The following is a 21,780-nucleotide window of genomic DNA, read 5'->3' as shown; positions in this document are numbered from 1 at the left end:
ATCCCTATTGAAATTGGCACTTTGTTCCCATTTTCATGTTCGTTTGTGTCTTTTAAGCTTTCCTTCACCCTTCAAAAGGAAGGGAAACAAAAGCGGCTTTTTATTTTCTTTCACTGCTTGTTAAATGGAAAAGATTTGTGAAAGGGGTGGGAGGAATGGCGATTTAAAGACGCAGCGTCTCGATTTCTTTTTAAATGTCCCCTAATGATATGCATACGTTCCGACTGACCCTGGTGACGTCAGCGTGCGACTCAAAATTGTCAAAGTAGCTGCGAACGCGATATTCAACTCTGACATATAGTGATTCACCCGCTTTGTCGTTTCACAACTTTATCCACCTTTGTTTTTAAAGTCCCCGCAATTGATTCAGCGGCTGTCCGCCCTTTGGAAACAATTCAAGATTTTAATCACATTAGTGCCTTTGCTTAATTCATATTGTAATGCAATCAGCAGACGTAATTTTCTGCATGACCATTCCCCTCCTCCTCTATGTCTGTAGCCCGCAAGAGAAGAGGTGCCTCAGCTGGGCTCTGTGCCCTCACCCTTCAGCCAAAATGGGTTTGTGCTTTCAGGAAAACGCACACACTGGCCCATGTGTGTCTTCCCTGCCCGGAGCCTCTCAAGCGGACTGGCTGTCTTGGAAGATCAAGGGCTCTTGCCCTTTTTCCAACAGGCTACGTGGAGCTCTCTGCTTTTGATTCTGCATTTTCCCCTTTGTGTGCTCCTCATTCCGAGCTCCGGCGATGGGAAATGACAAGCCTGCACGTACGGGGAGGGTTTCTTGGCTGATTGCATCCCAGTATGGAATGCTCTGCAAAAATAAAGCCAAGCGGCGATAAATAAAAGATGCAATCTTGCGGCGCAGGGAGGGCCGGGGGGGCTGCTTCCAGCAGACCCGGATTAGCCCCGATAGGTAGAACTCACCGTGACGAACGAGCTGAGACTGAATTCAGGACAGGAGTTTGTTTTCCTTTCTGTCATATACAGGGGGAGGGGATGAAATAAAGCTATATATTTCTCATAAATGTGGCCGTGGCGTCCCTCGGCTGGCAGTTGGCCACAATACTCTATATTTACATACCAAGGGTATCCGAGCAGCCCTCCTCTTTTAGCACATGCAGGGAATGTTTATCGTGTTACAGGATGTGTAGATGGTACAAGCAGCACTGATCTGGTGGAAAGTGTGTGTGTGTGTGTTTTCATGAACAATTTGGCTGAAGCACACTGCGGGACTATTGCTGTGGAAACACATGCAATGAAGCTCTGGGTTGCAATTGCAAACCCAGTAAAAGTTATGTATTTATTACCAGTGCTTATGTGTCTGTTGCTGCGACTTGCGTCATATTGATCACCCTGAGCCCAAAAGGTCATCGGGTTCAAGTTCAAGCACCTTCTTTCCAGCCTTGTGTTGCGTTTCCATTTGTTATGATTAGTATGGTATATGTCAGTACTTTCAGTTGGTGTAATAACTTGACAGTTAAATCTCAAAGCGACCCAGTGATGTCATTTTCCATTATTATAGCCAAGTCAGGACATTTTGCAGCGTGTTCTCGGAAATGCTGGAGGTTTTTTGAAATTCTAGCATTGTAGATGTTAATGGCAGAACCATATGTGAGTCCCAGAGGTGTATTGATCAGATGAAGAAGACTGTGTCATAGCAGCATAATGATATAACGGGACAGAATAAACTGATTTGTTTATTGATCTCGTTTCAGAGGAGATGCACATTTCCATCAGCCTTATTAACCCAGAAAGGGTGTGTGTGTGTGTGTGTAAAGAATGAAGAATAGAGTGCTGCACATGCTGTAATGTGTGTTCCAGCTCACTGAGCCAGTGAAAAGAAAAGCCTTATGCCCGGGTTAACATTTCTGCCATTCATACACAGAAGTGCAAAATTTAAGATGTACAACTTAAATCTTGCATGAGGCTGTTGCTTTTGGGGCCTGTCAGAAGTGCCATGTGGAAGAGAGCATTGCTGAGTGTATAACTGCATCAGAGCCTCTGGTTTGGTAGATTTGAGGTCAGTGTGCCTGTGTAATTGCTTTATGGTGCTTTATAAGATGCGTGACGTGTCTGTAAAACTGCTGATGCTTTTTCTACCTTTCAAACACACATTTGAGTTGTTTTGAAGAAAGAGACCAAGATTTTCCCCTTTTATTTTTCTCATTTTTACTCAGAAACTGCTAGTAAATGTCACACATAATTACAAAGAAATAGAATTAAACAAAATTTAAAAGACAAATATTTTTTTCTAGGAAAACATACTATTTACAACATTATTATTATTATTTTTTAAAGTTTAGAAGAAATTGAGTGTTGAAATGTAAATTGATTGATGGCTAATGGACTTATCATGCTATAATACTACCATTCCTGCAGGATATAGCTAACTTGGGAATATACACATTTGTGATTTTTCTTTACTTATTTAATAAGACTGCGAAAATCAAGTCAGTGTTTACTCAGAATTGGATTTAAAATGCAAAATCTGTTTATTACTAAGATGCTTAACTATTTGAAATGCATACAACAATTTGAAAAGTAGGCTATACTATAAATAAAAAGTTCTGTTTCACATCATATGTTTTAAAAATAGGATTTCATAACAAGTAAGCTAGTATTTCTTTACAGATGCAGATCATGTGCCACAAATGCTGTATATTGTTTTATGTTCTTTGAGGTTTTTAAAATATTATTTTAGATCAGCATTAAATCAGATCAGATGGCCTTTCCATAAATGCTACATTTTCCGCAGCAGCTTTGAGAAGTCAGATTGACAGTAAGCCTACAGATTTGCACCATGTATTGAAAGTTAGCGCTCCACCCACAATGCTCTTTGATGTAGTTGGTGGTGGAGGGCGTAAGCTCTGCTCTCTGCTGCGGGGTCTGCTATAATATTAGACTGTAGTTTCTTCACACGTCACATGCTTCAGTTAAAAGTCTACCAGAGCTTTATTACCAGTCATGTAAAAACCCAGCGATTCATTCTTGTGGAATTCAATCTGTTCTGGAGATTTGGAGAGCTACGTTGTGAAATATCACATCATAACGAACTGCATTTTGACTTCATTGTGAAGTTTAGCCATTCCAAACTACTGCTGTGACCCTAAGCACTCAGCAAAACTAGAAACCTGCAGTTGTCAGATGAAAGCTAATCTTCATATTTTGGATGCTAGGTTGAACTCAGACGTTTACATGCATGACAGACTTGGTTCTTTGTGTTCGACTAAGCAAAGATGGAGGATTCTGGCACTGAACGAGCTCCTGTGCTCATCCATTCTCTGGAGTAGTTTGTTCTTGTGAGTTGTAATGCGCAATGATGTGATATGCATTTAAGTGATGTTGGTCAGAACGAAGTGGACTCGCTCGGCATCTGTCTTTTCACTTCCCAATGAAGATAGGAAGCTTTTATAGTACAAAAAATATGCATTAGGGATGTAATCAATGCTTTGTGTTTTAGTGTTCTCATGCTGTCATAGAGAGTGATGGGAGATATAATTTAACCTCGTAAACTGGTGAAATTTTTCTGGCAAGCTTGAAAAACAGTGTTAACAATATCAGTGAGCTTCTGATTTGAGGCGTTTTATGAGTTTGCAGTGCTTTATTTGATTTCAAAATGTTAAAATTATAATAAAAAAAATCAGAGAATCAGAAATGAATGTATTAAATGTTGAAATGAGTAAATAAAGAAATTAATAAATCTAAATTTGTAGTGTTTCTATACAATTTTATTTTAATAGGTGTCAATGTCAGTGAGCTTCTGATTGGATTTCTATGATTTGTAAAAAATAGAAATCTGATTTTTTATGAATTTGAGGTGCTTTATTTAATTTAAAATAGGTGTCAAAATGTTCAAATTACAATGCACAATGAAAACATTTATGGTCAATATCAGCGAGCCCCGATTTGATTTCTATGATGTCATAACAAGAATCAGAAGTGTTTTATGAATCTATAGTGATTTGTTTTATTTAAAAAGGTCATTTTATTTTATTTATTTTTTTTAATTTTGTGTCTCTTATTTAGATAGGACAGTAGGTTGACCGGAAGTGAAGTGGGTGAGAGAGAGGGGGCTGGGATCCAGGACTTGAACTCGGGACAGCCATGTCTTTCATTCTTATTTTTGTTTTATAAGGTGAAACAGACTCTAATTATTGGTGTGAAATCTGCATTCAGATTGTTATGAAATTCTGAAATAAATGTAGACCTGTGACTGCACATACTGTGTGTTCATTTTGAGGATTAATATGTGCAGATTTAACCATTTATTGAATTTTGGAATCTTTGATCTCTCACTGGTACTTGAGAATGTAATTATTTTACCCTGGTAAAGAGGGTTTTGTGGCCATAGTAAAACACTGAAACCTGTGCGTCTCAAACTCCTCTGTGAGATAAATGAGGTGCATCCAGTAAGCGGTCGGCTGTTATTTTCTGTAGCATTTGACCTTGTTCTGGAGGATTGCAGTTTCTCGGAATGATAATATCTGCACGCACTTCAGTTTGAGAGCGGCATCATGGTCAAGTATCTGGAGAGGATCAAGGAGTTTGACCTCTCCACAGCATCACAGAGCAACGACAGGGTGCCCTTATATCATAATTTAATATCCACCCTTCCTGTTCCTCCCGGTGTTATTTTGTAGCGTGAAGTAAGATGTTACTCAGTAGCCACTTGCGTATGCTTCTTAGACCATGACTGACTGAAATGTGCTCCACTTCCCAATATCTACATACTTGAGCAGCATCCAGTGTCCTGGACGGGTGGAGTTTGGTCACAAGGCCCTGCCTGGGCCCTCTTTACATGAATAACATGGCTATCTTAGATCTCACCAACAGCCAAACATGGTTCCAACTGTTAGTTTTGAAATAGGTTTCAGAAATTAAAAGGTCTGCATTTTTTTCTCTGTATTTTTAATGCTGTTTGAAATCAAGTTCTAATTTTGAAATGAATATTTTTTTTTTTGTGTCATAGTGTAAAGTTTAGCATGCATTCATCCTTACTGTGTACGGGCTCAACAAACAGGCTGTTGCTTTATTCCCCTGCTGCATGTCTTTGTTTTTGCCTTTGTTGTTCTCTTTAAAATGCATATACAGGCAACAATGAAGAACTATAAATAAATAATTTTAAATGAAATTCAAAATGTAAAATAATGTAATTGTTTTAATTTTGCATTCATTCATGTGTGTAGTATCTTAATTCAAACAGCATGAAATGATAGAAAACTTGTAATAAATAAAAATTTCATTCTTAAGGTTAAGATATGTGATCAACAAATGAACACTTGTTTCATTTATTAATTATTCATTTAGAATTTAGTTGGTTCAATATGTTACCATTATTTTATGGATTGGGTTGAACATTTTTAAATTTTGTAACGTTTATATATATTTGTGGTATTTTCATTGTTAATTCATTTTTGGTTAACAAGTGTATTTATATAGTTTAAAATGTTTAGAAATATTACAAAAATTGTAAAAGAGAAAATTCTTTATTAATAAATGTTATTGTAATATATCGCAATATACATATGATACATGCATCAGCAATGAACAATATTTTATTAATGTAGTTCTATATGTTAACATCTGTTAATGCATTTGGTATCATGAACCAACAATGAAGAATTTGAATAGTTTTTAATTTTTATGTTGGTTTGCATTTTTACTTGTTTGTTTGCTATACATTAATGTTGTTTTATACATCTTGAAACAATATGAAAATTGTAAATGGAAAACAATGAACATTAACTTAGTGTCACGCTCTACATTTTCAAATGCATATATGTTACTTCTGTGCATATGGTGTTGTCGTATTAAGTTTGCCTGCCCAGTGAATACCTTTTGAATCTGATTCAGTTATTAGTAATCTGAGGGGTTAGCGTGCGCTCTGCTCCTTCTGAAATTCTCCAGAGTCTCTATGAAGCTACAGGCGTTTGTAGACCGCATGGGTTTTTTTTGGATTGTGCTCAGGCCTGAATGAAGACACCTCACCCTCATTGTTTCCCTTCATTGTCTGAATCAATACGTTCAGCTAAAGATAATGGCTAATCATTCAAATGCATGGCATCAGTGATGCGTTTAGTGTATTGAGAGAAGCTGTTGAGGTGTTTTTCTTTGCATTCATTGGGTGTTTATCAGCATTGCTTTAAATGCAAATGGAATTCAGTGCTGTTTGTACAGAATCAATTTTTATTCACGTGACCGTGATTCTGGAGCTGTATTGAGCTGAAGTAGAGAGTTCAAGCACATGAACCCGAGGCTGCGCTCAGCGATTTCGAAAGGTTATGCTTTAGTTGCTTTTGAGAGGCTTTGAATCTTTAACTAAGCTTGTGGTCTGAGAAAAGGTATTGTGGACTTTCAGATTTTTTGGCTAAGTCTAGCAATTGAGATTTATAGTAAACCGTATGAAATTTTGTTATGATTCATATCATTGAGTATTTTTTTTTTGTCTTGAATGTTGCACATTTCTATATTTGACTTTGTGCAAAATGGAAAACCTAGTGCTTGCTGTAAGCTGCAGATACATTATGCAATAAAAACATTTCTGACAGTAGTATGACACACTTGTCACATGACCTCACTTGGCACATGTGTTTAGTTGGCACTTGGCAACACAATACGGTTCAGTATGTTAATGCATTAGATATCATGAACTGACAATGAACATTTTGTTCATTTAACTATTAACATATGGAACGAATTAGATGAATTGGGTGTCATGATCTAAAAATTAATAGTTTTCATTTTCAATTATTTTATTAATATTTGTGATGATTTTACATTGTTTATTCATGATTGTTCATAATACATTACTATTAATTTCATGTTAGCTGTTGCATTAACTAACATTAACCATATTGTAATTCAGCATGTGACGTCAGATTCTTCACTTGAGAATATTTAGTATTTATTTCATGTTTGTGTAAAAACGTCTTCTCGGAATAATCAATAGTTTTTTATTATACACCTCATCTGTAAATAAATTTAGTTTGTTTGTTTTTGAAAGAATTATCTTATGCTCAGTTTTTGCTGCTTTAATATTTTTGTGCGTTTTTTTTCCAGGTTTCTTTTAAAAAATTAGTTAACAAATTATAAATGTCTTCAATGCCATTTTTCATAACCTTGCATCCTTGCTGAATAAGTGTTAATCAATTATTTATTCTTACCCCAAGTTTTTCAGTGGTAGCTTATTACAGTTTCCATAAATATATAAAAATAGCAAAATCAGTTTTCATCTTAGATGATAGGAAATGTTTCTTAAATATCAAATCAGCATATTCAAATGATTTCTGAAGGATCATATGACACTGAAGACTGGAGTAAATTCAGTTTTGCATAACGGAAATAATTGCAATTTAAAATATATTCAAATAGAAAACGGTTATTTTAAATTCTAATAATATTTCAGAGTATTACTGCTTTTGCTGTATTTTGGATCAAATAAATGCAGCCTTGATGAACAAAAGTCATATCCTGCAGAAACAGTAAGAGTAGCATGCTGTTCTGAACTTGGCACAGAAACGCACTTCCCCTTTAAGAGGCTTTCTGTACTAACCTTCAACATGCACTTGGGCAAGGAGCATGGGAAGTCTAAATATTATTAGCTCATTCTCTGGTTTGTTTCATAGGGAGGCGTTTGATGGAGGACCGTCTTTAATTGCTTTTAGGGCCGCAGCTGTATGGGTTTTTTTGTTAGTTAATATTTAGTTAATCTCTAGACTCCAGACCTGCGGGAGAGTTTTCCAGCACCTCTTCATCCATCTTGCGCTGATCTGTATTCCTCCAGCACCATTAACCTTCACCGAGGGTGAGGAAGAGGGGGGTGAGGAGTCCAGTTTGTGGGGGCAGGGACACCGAGGACTTTTCTGCTCTGTTTGTTTTCCATTACACGCCTCTACGCCCGGCCTTGTGCTCCTGGCCTGCGTTTGCAGCAGACATCAGGGCTCACCGCAGGTCCATACGGCACCGGGCCCTATAAAAAGGCTCAAACGTCGGGGCCCAGTATTCCTGAATGCAGGGAATTGCCTCAAAAGCCAGATTGCCAGTCCTGTACCTAATCCAGGCTACAGTGAGTCACTGGCAGTGGACCTGGATTCGGACGGAAACCCCGAAGCGCGCTGACGCACAAACCGGTTGAGTCGCGCAGGGGAACGGGCCGTCGGATCTCGCGACCTCTCACGCTCCATATGTTGACTTATACGAGGGACAGCGAGCGGGTTGTTTGTCCCGAACCCTCTTCTTTTTCGATGAGGGCTCGATCGGTCTTCATTATCTAGGCTGCAGCTGGGACCTGGAAACAGCACAGTGATGAATGAGACTTTTAAGCTCACATTAATAGCTAAGTATTGCTTATAAGGAGCTTTAGATTGGCGCTCGCTGTTTGATTGGTGCACCGTTCGCCGCTAATGTCTTTGTGTGTCTTTTGAAGAGCGTTTCAAGTGCTTGTGCTGCTTTTAAAATGATAAAGCCACCATTTTACATGTTTTAGGTCGCTCAGAGATTGGTAAAGTGCTACAGGCTTTGAGAGACATTGCGAAAACAGTTGCTCTGCTCCATCATATAATGTTATCACGTTTTGTCATCATTTACTCAGCCTTAAGCTCCAAAGATGACAAAAAGCACCATAAAAGTAGCTTGTATGACTATCTGAAGATACATGATGATTTTTTTCCTGAAGAACAGACCCAGTTCTGCTGCATCTGTTGCACATGTTTGTATTTATACCTGATGTTTGAGCAGAATTTAAAAAAAAATTTGGTCATAATTATATTCTACTCATTTGGATGAAAATATCATTTACGCTGCTTTTTAAATGTTTGGGGTCAGTAAGATTGAATTTTTCAAGAAATGTATTTTATTCAGCAAGGATGCATTAAATTGATCAAAGTGACAGTAAAAACATTTATAGTGTGAATAAAGATTGCTATTTTCAACTCGCGCAACTCGAATGTGTCAATCCTCGTCATCATTGAATATGATTTAATTATTTGAAGAATTAAACTATTCTTTCTAGATTTTCTTGCATGCTTTTTGGTGCCTGGCAGTACTCATTTTTTTATGGAAAAGAGCAGCTTTAACATTCTGGTAAATATCTCCTTTCTCAAAGGAAAGAAAAGAACACGTGTCTGAGGGAGAGTAGATAATCACGTGATTTTAAGTTGTAGGTGAACTCTCTCTTTAAAGAGCTCAGCTGTAGTGGAGGAGCCCGGCGTGGTACGTTTGATGGCGATACAGTGGGCTGTGACCGAGGGGCTGTTATTTCCCTTTTCCCTTGTTTTTCTTCTCTTTGTCTAAGCGTGGTTAACCTGACCACTGAGCAGAGCTAGCAGCTGTGCTCCTGACGATCAGTTTCAAAAGCAAACCCGGTCACCACTTATCCACCATTTCCTGCTGCAGCTCCCCCTTCTGGGACCCATGTGCTGGATAGACTTACACACACACACACCTCCGCCCCTGCCTTCCGTCTGCTCGCCGGCTCTAATGAGCTATGAAGAACAGGACGCCGAGAGTTTAACCTTCCCGTTCAAACGGCTCGTCTTTAGGTAAACAAATCAAACGCAGGCTCCTTCAGGGGCCACACATGCTTGCACAGGCCCTTCGTGCCCCGTGTGAATCGCTGTTGTTGATCCAATGCCTCACCCATCTCGGTCTCACCCTTCAGCCGCCCCGTGGAGAAATGAGAAACCAGAAGATCCTGAAGTCAAACTGGTTGAAATGTATGACGAAGCGCAGGTCTGGTGACGTGCCGCACGAGATGAACGTAGGCTATTTGGCGTGAGCGCTTGGCAGAAGTGTGTGTTGAGAATCACAGCGGATTGAACGTGAATCACATTTGGGCCTGTTTACTTCCTTAATGCACGTTTCTTATTTTATGAATGAATCATCAGTTATTCAGAAAAATGCCCTTGTTATTGTAATCTTTCCTTACTTTCCTTATTAGCTGCGTCAACAGTCACTCATGTTTTCCATTCCCTCCCCTCTTGCCAGTTTTGTTTTAGAATTAATCATGTACTTTTGTAATTTTGATTAATCTAGTTTTAATTTGAAGTGCATATACTTCACAAAATTCCTGCAAAAAAAATGTATATATTTTTTGTCACTAAATGTTTTGTTTAACTCACTAACTTGTTGGATTGCTGAACTAAAATGAGTTGTGAGCGATGATTCATGTTAACTTTTTAGTGATTAGGGCTCAGTATATGCTTTAAGGCTGTTTTTAAGGGTACACTATCAAAATATCAGATGAAATCGGGTCAGAGATGTGATGCAATGATGATTCTCTATGGCAGATGATGTTGTTTTATTGTTTTGGTATGTGTGCGGTGGCACTTTTTCCCATCAGGATTTGAAATGAGGCTGCAGCACTGCGGCGGCTCGATTTGAGCCAGAGTATGCAAACTATTGACAGGCCTTTATCATTTTTATTTACTGAAGTGAGGGAGGTAGGAGTGTGTGTCAATTCGCTGGCAGAGCCCAAAACCGTCCGAGATTTATGGGTGCATAAGACGAATGGATGGACCCAACTTCCTCCGCGGAGTGCCTTCCGACGGCAAGATATGCCATAAATGACATATTTAGAACTGCGAGAATTGGGCGGCATCCATTAATTTAGCGTGGGTATTTAAAATGTCTTGAAAACGGGGGGGAAAGAGGATAGTTGTGAACTGTAATAATGATTGTAATTCCATCTGTGAGCTGCGAGAAAAGATACAAAGCGGAATAGGATTCAGAAATGGTGTGCGGCATGACAAATCGCCCGTGCCAAACCAAAAGGGTTAGCAGTCCGTAAATTACTCCCGGAGAAAGAAAACAAAAGCTTGGGTGCGTTTGGAAATGCATTTATTTTTAACGTCAGTTCACCAGCATGTAATCTGACTTACTCCTACAAGATGGAATTTTGCTAAGTTGCTTGGAAAAGACACCGTTGAGTCTTTGTTTAGTTTGTAGCCTCTTGCCTAACCTGAACGATTTGTCTTTGTGTTTGGGATGAAAGGTGAAGCCATCGGCACATTAAGCTGACGTTAAGTGAATGAATAGTTTGAGACGTAAGATAAGCGAACAAGTCATTCTTTGTGTTTGACTCCGCTACAAGCCTGCTTTTGTGCCAAGTAAGAGTTCACAGTACCCCCATAAAACCAGCTAGTGAGTCAGTTACTGTTTAAACGTGGTTTGGAGTGGCTCATATCCTCTAAACAAGTTTTTCTGGATAAGGAATCATTTAACACCAGGCCAGAAGTCTTTAAGAACTCCCCAGTAAGCGTTTTCTCTCAGAAACACAAGTAATATGTTTAACGTTAAGGAAAATTGGTCTGCGGTTTTGCGACGGGCGGCCACACTGGCATGGCAGCCCTTTGCTGTAAGTCTGCTGTGACTTTGACACGCTTTTAAAAAGTTCTTGAGCAGAGCACAGCTGTGCCGGCACTGATTGTCCACACACACACACACACACACACACTCTTGGCTGCCAGCAGGTGTGGGTGGCGTTTGCATTACTAAGGTTTTGGCATGTTTGTCTCTGACAAGGTTAAAGTTTTAAATGGGCATTGTGTCACAGCGCCCTGCATCTGTGGAGAAGAAACAGCTGAAATGCTCACATAATTAACTTTTAGAGATTTGTTGCAAGCGTTTATGAAAGGCAAAGGGATGTTTTTCTCTTAAGCGTTGGGTCCTTGTTTTTGCTGCATTCATGTCTCGTCGAAGCTCACACATTCCCAGACTCAGAAATGGCTCATTTTCTATTGCTAAAGAGGATCTATGGGGCGGCTGTGTTGTTGATGGCAAAACTAGTTTTGTGTCTTTTGTTTATACCTGTTAGCTTTGAGCTTAATCGGTTTAATCAGGGTTAAAATTTTGCGAGCAGATTCAGTCTTTGTTTTTCAGAAAAACAGACCAAAATTTTATCTTGGACTTTTTGTTCAGTACGAGAATATGAACATTCACCCACATTGAAATACTATGCAAAAATATTCTTTTAAGCATTCTTTTTTTCATTAAAAATTTCCAAAAACAAAATAAATTTATTTGAAACGACACTGCATGAGATATTAAGACTTGTTTTCATTAAATTTTAGTGTATTTTGTCCTGCGACACTGGCAGATTTTACACTTGTTTAAACTTTAACTATATAACACTTTTATAAAAAGACAATCTATGAAAAGTTTTAAAGTCTTATGAAGTAAATTTATCTTGTTTTAAGGATTTTAAGATGTTTTTTTTAAATAGAAAACTAGATAATTTTTATTTAATAATTTCAATAATGTTTAGATGCTAAATAGATCACTAAATAGCTTTTTTTTTGCAGTTTAGCAAATCTAATATGCTACTTCCTGTTTAAGTAGGAAGTATGTCAACACAAGAAAGATATTAATGGGTGATTGATGTATTCTCTTGCTAAATATTTAATTACAAACACCCCAGTTACATTAGCAAAACTGTGGTAAAAAAAATTTGTTTGCAAAACTTTGTTAACAGTGTTGGGACATACCGTTCTCACAGAAGTCACTTTCAAAACAAGCAGCTTTTGTTCAATGTGGTGAATTTGCATGGTGAAAGTTGTGCAAAACCCTAAATTGCATAGATTTCTATAAATATGACTGGATTTTGGGAAATTTCACCAAACATTGATAAATGTAATTGCAATTTAACAATGGCTTTGATAAGACGTATTAATGAGTGGCTACATTTTTGGTTAAATGCAAATTAGAAACTTGTATTCGTATTCAAATATGTGAACGTTTTCTACTCGATCTCAAACTTGTAATTCTGATATTTGCCTGACAGCTGTTCACAGTGAAACTCTTCATTACCGAATAGATGGCGGTCACCAGTCAGAACCGCAGCTGCGGACAAAAAACGTAAGCGGGCCGCTGACAAAACCCTGGGGTTCTCAAAAGGTTTCAGCTGTCTCCACAACGCACACAGAGAATAATGGATTTGTTTGTGTTGTGCTTTGAATCCCACACTGGACCCAATTTATATGTTCTGACAGTGCGCTTGCACTAAAACACGGATTGTGTTAACACACCTCTGCAGATCACCAATACATGATACGATCTGGGCGCAGCATGTCTTTGTTTGCTGTCGGTTTTCTGCGGCGTCCTTCTGGGAAGTGGCCGCATGTGCCTCCAGCTCTGATCACACACTGGGAATTAGGTCTAACACACACATGGCTGGTCGGCTCACTTGCGCTCTCTCTGTCGATCTGAGGGAGGAGGTGTGGAGGGGCGGAACTTGGCAGCAGAATTCCTTCTTTGTGCTGCAGTTTTAGGCCTGGCTTTGTCTCGAATTTCATGTCGGTTGATGTCGCAGACCAAGGACATGTGTGCTCGTTAGCTTTAAAAATGAGCCATGTGGCTAAAATGAGCAGCGCCACAATACCCATCTCCTTAGCAGTGTTCCAGCGGGCACAATGAGGGCTTGGCGTGACAGCCTGTCGCCATGCCACTCTACCCAATGGCTCCAGCTGCATGCTGGTCTCGTTCCCGCTATGCGAGAGGGCATTTCCAGATGGAACGAGTCCACCTTCCACTTTCCCCTCAGACAGGAATGCGTCATCTCCCTGCTGGATCTGAGCTCAGGTTTTGGCCATTAACCTCTACAAACAAATGACAACTGTCTCGTTTTGATCAGCCCAAGTGGGAGCATATGTGGTTGGCTGGTCTTTCTTCTTCTACCAAACCAGAAGGATCGGACGTCGTTTATAACCTCCTTCCTTTGTCCAAGAACCGATGCTGCATGTGGTGCCAATTGAGAATCTTTTTCTGTCTTAATAACTCTTTCCAGTCAGCTTTAAACAAACTTCTTTGAAAAGATTCTGTTAACAGGAAATACAGCTGAGTAGCTGGAGGCTGCTAAACAGACTGTTGAATATGACTATCTTGACCGCCAAGGTGACGGATTCTTGTTCAAATTGGATTGGTTTTTTTTTCTGCCTATTTATGCAGCCAGCACACCTGTTGGAGTTAAGATGTCAAGGGTCATGCTGCTCTGTTTGTGCCCTGCCCCCAGTCTCTGAGCAGCAGCAAGTGTTCATTTGTGCAGGTGGAGCAGCACTGGTGGCTCTCAAATGGTGCAGGCCAGTTGACTTTAAAGTGACATACTGTTGACAGGTTTTACTCCAACTGCACATTGCTAACAGATAGCTTTAATTAACATGCCTGCTCTCGGGCTTGTTTAATAGCATCGGCATTTTGTGAATTCCACAATTTTCCAAAGTGTGTATGTGATTTATTTTTATTTTTCAAGTCCTTTGTGGTGGGTCTCTCATTTTAATATAATAATAATAATAATAATAATAATAATAATAATAATAATAATAATAATAATAAACTAACACTAGCATCTGTATTCTTTTTGTATTCTATTTCTTTTCTTTTTATTATATTATTAACAAAAGCGAAGAAGGACTCTAACCCTAGCTTGCTCTATTCTTTTTCTGTTCTGTCCGTTTTCTTTTATTTATAAAAAAAACCCCTGCTGCATGTACTGCATTAAGCCGAGACGAGACTTGTTATAGAACTTGCGTATCATTGCTCTTTTGTCGATTGAAAAGACTAAATGTAAATGTTAATAAATTAAATTTATACATTTATATTATTTGTAAATTTAATTTATAAAATGCCATTTTTTTAAGTCACTAATTGAAATTTTAGCAATTGTTACAATAACACATTGGTTCAGACACTTTTTTTCAATGTTTAAATAAATTGTTTAAATAAACTGACAGCTGTGTAGATAAAGTGTAAATATGTATATGTCAGTGTTGATCGATGTAATATTGACTTTAAACAACTTCATTGCAAACAGAGATCTATAGGCACAACTGTAAACATGAGCTCTTTCCAGCTAATATCACCATCAGCCAGTGTTTGCTTATGAAATATTTTTTCCTCCAAGTTTGTTATAGCTGCGGTTTCCATTAATATTTTCATTGTTAAATAATGTATGACTTTTTACAGCATAAATTTTAAATTATAATTAAAAACTGACAGTATTTTTTTTTTTTGCAACTATATTGCATCTTCTTTGACCGAAGTAAAAAGAAAGAAACAACAGGAAATAAAACACACACACACACACACACACACATATATATATATATAATTTTTTTTTTTTTTTTTCATTTTAACAATGAAAATATATATATTGTAAAGTCACTCAAATGTTTGCTAATGACGTTTGCTTTTTTTTTAAGAAATGAAATATAAATTAAGTGTTTTTTTTTTATATTTTATAACACAACAAAATATGCTTTTATTTTATTAAAAAAAATAATTTTTACTGTTAAGTATAATGTTTCTTTTCCTCTATGGTCCCACGCAAGGTTCAGACGAGGCAGGCTGAATATTCATGTGATTCATGAGCGTGGAGGTTTTCTACTCTGATCTGTACTGTGGTTGGCAAAGGTCTGAGGGCAGAAGGCATCCTTTTGACATTTCCCCTTTTAAAAGAATCATTTCAGAGGGTTATTTCTCTCTCTATCTCTCTCTCAGTATCGAACGCTGTTTCGTTTGGCTGTTTGCTCGTACTTGTGCTCCTCCCTTCATTGATTAACCCAAGTGTTTGGTTTTGTTCATGAACACCATACATCATGGTCACAATACAAATCTTATCCCATCTCTGAAAGCTGCATCCATGCTTAAAATCCAAGAATAATTGAGTAAACCAATCCGAAGGTGGAATGTAATGTTTCATGTCTGTTCCAAGTGCAGTGATGTTTGGTTGCCTTTGGATGAGATGAAGTTTGTGAAATGATAAAGCATTGATGTGTCTGTGGGCCAAAGTGAAGCTCTCAGGACAGCTTTGCTTTAGGTGGCTCCTCTCATGTGTTATGGAGCTCTTTAGTCATTTCCCTTGCAGCTGGCTCTGAGAACAGCTGACTAAATCAGAGCCCAGGAGGCTTGTGGGAAGCCGTGGCCCGTCAGTAGGGGGAATGAAGGAGTTTTGGCCGCAGTATTTACTGCAGAAACAGCTGGAAGCTAGTGGTGTTCACATGTGTTCAGAGCCTCTGGTCTCATACAGGCCGAAACCCTCGGGAGCATCTAAACCTCCCTTTGCTTAGTCCTCCAGTCACTGTATTAGGGATGGGACGGTATGAAAATTTAATATCACGATTATAGTGACTAAAATTATCACGATTATCAATATTATCACGGTTTTGTTGAAACGAGATGAAAGTGTTCAAAAATAGTTGATGCTCACACTGAAAACATTTCAGCAAGTTTTATATTTAATAATCAACAAACAACTAATAAAACAAGCAACTCTATGCACTTAATTTAAAGAAAGATTAAATTCTGTGGCATTTCCTTCCTTACAATGAAAAGTGTAGAAGCATAGAAAAGCATAGAAAAGTCACTGACTTTCGCCATTCCTTCTCGAAAAAAAACAAAAAAAACATTGTGCGCTGCGCTTGCGTCAGACTGTTGCTGGCTGGACATGATTTAATAGTGAGTTATTAAAACCGCGATAATCAAACACGGTTTTAATGATAATTCATTTTTAAACGATATTACTAACCTTCAGCACATTTTATCACGGTTATCAATAAAACCGGTTATCGTCCCATCCCTACACTGTATGTCATGAAAGACTGGTAACAGTGTTTTCTGGCTGCTTCAACTTCTTTTTAGACTCATTCATGACATTTATTGTTTTTAATTTCTAGGTGTGTTTTTTTTTTTGGTCCCCTGAAAGTTATAAAAGGGGGATATAAATGTGATTTGATTCTTGTGTGTGTGTGTGTGTGTGTATATATATATATATATATATGTATATATGTGTATATATATGTGTATATCTATGTGTGTGTGTGTGTATATATGTATATGTATATGTGTATATATATGTGTGTGTGTGTGTGTGTGTGTGTGTGTGTATATATGTATGTATATGTATATATGTGTATATATATGAGTGTGTGTGTGTGTGTGTGTATATATGTATATGTATATATTAGGGATGTGCACAGATAGTCGAACATTCGAATATTCGTTCTGCTCTAATTATTCGATAAATAAAAATGATATTCGAATTTCGCAAAAAAAAAAAAAGTTCATAATAAAACCTAATTTGGTCACTTTCTGTGATTCTCCACGGCATATTTGAAGGTGTAGGCCTATGCAAGCTAAAAATAATTAATGAATGATTAAGGGGCCATTCACATATCGCGCCTAATAAGGCGTGGAAAAGGCTATGCGCGCCGCTTTCTCCTTCTTTCCAAAGCGCTCGGGCAGAAGCGCTCCTGAGGCGACGCGTTCTCTCCATGAAGACGCGGAAATTTCAGCAAAGGATAAATGGATTTGCAGCACACAAATAAAATCGCTTTCAATAGTTCTGCTACTAAATTTATTTCAAAATGGCAATCCATATACAGCTATGATCAGCTGTTCCTTCATCTTGGCTGAGCTTTCAACGTTGTTACAGGAAAGGATGAAGCTGAATGTTTAGTTCTTGTCACATGACCTGCGGTGCGCTTGCGGCATTCTGAAAGTTGAGATGTTTTTAACTCGATGCTGTGCGGACGCGCCTGGAAAAAACGGGACCGCGTCGCTTCCATTATGAGCGCGCATACCGCGCGCCTACATTGGAAATAACGAACTTGAGCATGCAAAAGACGCAATATGTGAACGCTCCCTAAAAGAACCGCGGTCTTCTAGTACTTCAAATATGCCGTGGAGGATCACAGAAAGTGATCAAAGAACATTGTTGCAGCATCTCTCAAGCAAAGAATAAACACAGCTAACTTGGAGAATGCAGTGAAAACTCCTCTTCTCGCGTCTGCCCTAGACCCTCGGCACAAACATCTCAGGTTTCTCGATGAAAACATGAAAAGTAAGAAAAAAAAACTTTTTTGAACATTATCAGAACATTTTCCTTGATGCGAGTGGTGCGGATGCAGTCGCCACGATGAAGAAGATGCATTGCCCTCTCGTTGGAAAAGGCTGAGCCAGTTCTCCAGCGATGATTACAGAGAGTCCAGCCGAGACGAGTGGGAACAGTTCTTGCTGGAGCCATGTATTCCACCAGATGAGGATCCCATTCAGTGGTGAAACGAAAACACGAAGCGCTTCACAAAACGTACTCGCTTAGCACACCGTTATTTGTGAGTCCCGCCAACGTCTGTGCGTCAAACCCTCAAAAGGGTCTCTGGGAGACTAAAGATGGCTGACTAGGCCTGCTCTGTTAAATATGTTTTCATTTTAAGAAGCAGACAGACGCTGGGGCTTTGGTTTATAGCGGAACAAAGCTGAAAGCCATATGCCCGAGTCTGATCAATGGGGCCACGCAGCACGTCCATGTGCCTATATTTAATTACCCATCCACCCCCACCTGATCATTACCACATGTTTGTCGCTTGCGTTTAGTTGTCAAAAACACGACGCCGCTTGGTCCGTGATGACAGTATAGTCTGGGTGGCAAACTAAGCTGTCATTTGCTTGTGCTCTTATTAATTTGTGTACTTGCGTGCGAAATGCAACCAGACGTATTTGGGTTACAGATTGTAGTGCTCTTGAGAGAACCGTGTTCTTTAAAGCCTGTTGGAGGTTTGCTTTCATATTCAGTGAAATGGCTCTAATGCATCCCGCGCGCCTCTGTCCTCCCCCTTCGCTTTATTATGCTCTCTCTATTTCTCTCGCTCTGCTTTTCAGTTGTCTCTCTTAGTCTCCGCTGATTCTAAAACTCAAGCACTACTTGTCAAGTCGCTCTCTAAGCTTGTGTCCTTGAGAATCAAACGGAGAGAAAAAAAGCCTTTTGAAATTCAGCTGAGTGTCTGTTTCCTCCGGCTCTTTGGAGGCTTTGTCCCGCTCTCGGTGAGAACTTGGAGCCGAACGCGCTGTTTGTTGACATGCCCGAGTGTGTGCGTGTGGCTTTTTAGCCGTGAGCTGACCGTGATAGCATGGCACCGATGGCCCTGTCCTCCTGATAAGGCCTTGTTCTAGACGCTTCTGTGCCTGTTACCGCCTCTCGGCCCTCTTCCCCTGCTCCTATCGGACTGGAAGGAGATCCGGGCTCTCTGAGGAGCCGTTTTAGCCTTGTTTTTCCTCCCTTATCATCAAGAGAGAGTCTAAATATGAGCGTGGCAGGAAAACGGGCCTGACCCTGCGTGATCTGCAGCAGTGTTTCTCAACTCGTGGTTCAGACAGGGTCACGGACAGCAGGGAAGAATCTACTGAATGCAAATAAAAGGCAACTAGTTTGCTATAGTTTAGACAGATTCTTTTTTTAAAGTATAAGTAACTATAGTACATATATGAAATATCAAATGTATTTAAATGTATGAATGTATTTGATTTATATTTAAATATATTATCTATATTATATTATAATATGTTATCTATTTATATTATTTTTATATATTTAATAGTGCTGTTAAAAGATTTATTTTGGAAGGTATTAATCACAATTAGTTTTTGTTTATATAATGTGTGTGTGTGTGTACTGTGTATATTTATGTATATATAAATACATACACATGCATGTATACATTTAAGAAAAATGTTACATTTATATATGAAATATATTTATATATGATATAATGTAAATATTTTCAAAATATATGCTGTATGTGTGTGTCTTTTATATATACATAATAAATTTACACTACACACACATATATTATGTAAACAAAAACTTTTATTTTGGATGTGATTAATCGTGATTAATTATTTGACAGCACTAATATTTAAATACGAATATTAAAAGTATGAATTAGATTTTGTTATGATATTTACATTTATTGCATATCATTTTTTTATTTTTTATTTTATTTATAATATTTACATACAATTTAAGTGTATGGAATTTAATTGTATTATTTATAATATTCATTATTAATGATAGTTAAATATAATATTTGTTTAGTTTAAATATATATAAATTAAATGTTTTTAATACAATCATATATCTAAACATATTTAAATATATGAATGTGTGAATATATATACATTTTATTTATGTATAGTTATATATATTAAATACATAATATTTAAATACAGAATAGTTAAATACATATTTAAATAAAATGTATGTATAATATTATTATAATATATATTATAAATAATATTAATATATATTTACTCGATGCACATTTCCTCTATTTAAATCATCTGATGCTCTTCAAGTTCATCTTTAAATGTCAACTAGATTAAATCTTAAAATGTTAGAATAAAGATATATTAAATATAACTTTTCCATACATTATAAATATATATATATTTTTTTTTTTTGCTGTAATGCCTGAAAACATGTTTCATTTTAATGTTTGTTTCATGTTTGTTTATTTACTTTTAAAATACTTTTAGAATTCAAAATTGTAATAAAAAAAGTATTTAATTTAATGTTTAATTTAACTAAACCTTTGTTCACTTTTGTATGACTTGGGCAGAGTGTTGGGTCACAACTCCATGTCTATGTAAAGTTGTGATGCTCAACAGAGTGTAGTTTACCGTCTGGGTTTGGATCTGTTCCTAGATTTCTCTCTTGCCTCCCTTCTGCGATGCCGGCCGTGTGAGCTTTCACCCCATTCCAGTCGTGTGACGGGCCTGTGTTTCTTTCTTAATTGAAAACACAGACCTAATGCGTGTCGCCGCGGAGGAGGACGGTTTGCACCGCGGCTCCCCTCTCTGCGCAGGAATTCTGGGAGTTAAAGGTGAGGGAAGTGAAAAGGCTGACTGCGCTGTGTGTGTTTGCATTGTGCCTGATCTGTGTGTCAAAGCGCCATGACAGTGAGCTAGCCAGCTGTCCTGTCTGATGAAAGCCCGCTGCTTTTACTGCTCTTAGCTGTTGCTGTTGGAAATGTGCAGGACAAAGGGGAATTTTCATAGAGGCTAAAACCAATATCTGACCGGGCATTCACTCTCGCACAGAATGCTTCCAATGTGCCACTAATTAGTGGAACTTTGTTTTTAGAGCAAGTGGGGGGGGGGGGGGGGGTTAGGATGAGCGATGTGAACGTTTCGTGTCAGGAAAAGGTTCCAGCGGTATTTGAAGTTTGAAGAGAACTAGCTTTTTACATTTGCTAAAGAAAATGTGCATTCCAATGCAGAATTCACTGCCAGGATGCCAGGAGGTTGTGTGTGCTTGCCAGGACGTTGCTATGCAGTTGCTAGGGTGTTCTGGATGGTTACTAGTTGATTGTTTTCTGGCCCAAGTCTTTGTGATGCTTGAGTTCCTCCACCAGTTTACGTCTAGATCTTCATTAATATTAATGTTTATAGGTATAGCCAATGTTTGTTGGAATTTTCCTTTTTTTTTTTTTTTTTTTTTTTTTGCTGTTTTATTTAAATTGTTTTATTTGAGAATTTTTTTTATCCATTTTATTTGTTTTAATTTTGTTTTGTTTAATTTACTTTTATCTTTCTAAAAAATAATAATAATAATTATATTTTTTTATATAAAATTCTTTTTTTTCTTTGCTGTTTTATCATTTATAGTTTTTTATATATATATTTGGTCTTTTTGCAATTTTATTATTTGTTTTATTATTTTTTGTATTTCTTTGCCATTTTGCCATTTATGGTATTTTATTTTTATCTTGTTTTATTTGGTGTTTGGTTTAATTTTTTTGTTTATTATTTTATGTGATTTTTTTTTTTTGTTTATTTTCATTCAGTTATTTTTTCTTTGTTTTAGAGTTTTTTTTTATTTGTAGTATTTGTATTTTATTTTATTTAATCTTTTTGTTTTATTCTGGACAATATTTAGTTTTATATTTTGCCATTTTATTTGAATTCTTTGCAGTTTATTTGTTTGTTTTTATGTTCCAGGTAAGCATTATAAGT

At 37.5% G+C, this 21,780-nt stretch overlaps 1 protein-coding gene across 1 annotated transcript in view; it reads left to right on the top strand.

Moving 5' to 3' along the window:
- Positions 1-21,780, top strand: part of LOC132127628 (zinc finger SWIM domain-containing protein 6) — an 80,257-nt gene that overhangs the window by 1,228 nt on the left and 57,249 nt on the right. The window lies entirely within an intron of this gene.

This window comes from Carassius carassius, chromosome 45 (assembly GCF_963082965.1).
Source record: "Carassius carassius chromosome 45, fCarCar2.1, whole genome shotgun sequence".
NCBI lineage: Eukaryota > Metazoa > Chordata > Actinopteri > Cypriniformes > Cyprinidae > Carassius > Carassius carassius.
Note: the sequence above shows the minus strand (reverse complement) of the source record. Positions and strands in the feature narration are given on the sequence as shown.